This window comes from Coenobita brevimanus, chromosome 72 (genome assembly GCF_032717465.1).
Source record: "Coenobita brevimanus isolate Jiangsu-jjx chromosome 72, ASM3271746v2, whole genome shotgun sequence".
Classification (NCBI taxonomy): domain Eukaryota; kingdom Metazoa; phylum Arthropoda; class Malacostraca; order Decapoda; family Coenobitidae; genus Coenobita; species Coenobita brevimanus.
The window spans coordinates 41552181-41554041 of NC_137025.1; the positions used below are offsets into that span (position 1 = coordinate 41552181).

At 51.4% G+C, this 1861-nt stretch overlaps 1 pseudogene; it reads left to right on the forward strand.

The window, feature by feature from the left end:
- The first annotated feature begins 491 nt into the window (after window positions 1–491).
- Window positions 492–1612, forward strand: LOC145407117 (uncharacterized; annotated as a pseudogene).
- The last annotated feature ends 249 nt before the right edge of the window (window positions 1613–1861 follow it).

Genomic DNA, 1861 nt, shown 5'->3' on the forward strand with positions numbered 1-1861 from the left:
TTGTTTTGTCGCGCTGACCTGAATCCCTCACACCTCAGTGTTGAGATTCCCGAGGGAGTTGAGGCCTTGTGGCTTAGGCTAAACCCCCGTGTCTGCCCCCGTCACACTGCATCTGTCATCGTGTGTGTGGTGTATCACCCTCCACGCGCCCCCACCGCCCACCTCCTCGCCAGTCACATCATTGAGACTGCCGACGCCCTACGAGTGAGATTTCCTGCTGCAAAGCTGGTTGTATGTGGGGACTTCAATCACCTGGACATCAGTGAAATTTTACACCAGCTAATCTTACTCAGGTCGTGAATTTCCCCACCCACGAGCAAACAACCCTCGACCTTATCATCACTGATATGGCCCAGCAGTACTCCCCTCCCCGACCTCTCCCCCCTCTCGGCCGGAGCACCCATATCACCATTCTATGGACGCCGGCACCTAACACCTCCATGCCAAGGCAAAGGGTCACCCGATACCACCGCCCTATGCCGGACTCTGCCATGAGGGAGTTTGGAAGGTGGATAATTCAACACCAGTGGAGAGAAGTTTTGGATGCTGAAGATGTGGATACCAAGTGGAGGAACTACGCCACAACCACGACTGAAGCCTTTCACCACTTCTTCCCTGTCAAAGATTTCTCTGTGGACACATCAGATGCCCCATGGATGACACCACGCCTCAAGCGACTCATCAAACACCGCAACAGGACTTATTACACCGACCTCGTCCTGTTCAGGTCCCTGAGGAACAGGGTCATCGGGGAGATCAGGGCAGCCAAGTCATCCTACTACCCAAACAAACTACATCACCTCAAACAGCAAGACAGCAGTCGGTGGTTCAGTAGGGTCAAAGCTCTTTGTGGCTTACAAAAGCAAACTTCTATTCTTCCCTGTACCTCTGACTTATCACCTGACCTAGCAGCTCGAGAGATTAACAGTCACTTTGCCTCTATCTGTCAGAGTCTGCCCCCTCTCGACCCTTCTCTCCTACCTGCCTACCTCCCTTCCCCCTCACCATCCCCCTCTGTCCAGGTGGCCAACGTAGCTACAAAATTGAAGAAACTGAGGCATAACAGATCTACTACACCTTCTGACCTGCCAATCAAAATATACAAAGAATTTGCCCCAGAACTTGCTCTCCCACTGTCCTCCATAATTAATGCCTCATTATTTCAAAACTCCTGCCCCAGTGATTGGAAAATTTCCTACGTAACACCCATCCCCAAAATCCATATTCCACAGTCACTGAGTGACCTCAGACCAATTGCCATTACCCCTATCCCGAGCCTTATTTGCGAGGATTTTGTTTTCGACTTCGCATATAATAAAATTAAAAACTCAATAGATATACAACAATTTGGTAACATGAAGTCCTCCTGCACTACTCATTGCTTTGTCAGTTTTCTTGCCTTCCTACACAGCCACCTGGACAAACGCACACCTCTCTGGCTGTCGCTTTTGTTGACTTTAGACAGGCGTTTGACCTTGTTGACCACACTGTTGTCATCAACAAGGCCATACGACTGGGACTCCATCCACAGCTGACAGCGTGGCTGGCTGACTTTCTCACCGGGCGACATCAGGCCGTCAGGTATCAGGGGTCCATCTCCTCCCTCTTCTAGGAGTTGCCTAGCATGGGCCAACCGGCCTACTGCAGTTATCCTCTCTTCTTATGTTCTTATATGTTCCCCCTGACCTGTGGGGTTCCCCAGGGTACCAAGATGGGTCCACTGTTCTTCCTCATCCTCATCAACGATGCCCTCACGGACACCCTGCATCGGTGGAAGTATGTTGACGACAGTACCGTTGGCATTCCCATCAACACCAGGCAGCCGGACTACTCGCCACTCCAGTCCACCCTGGACAGACTC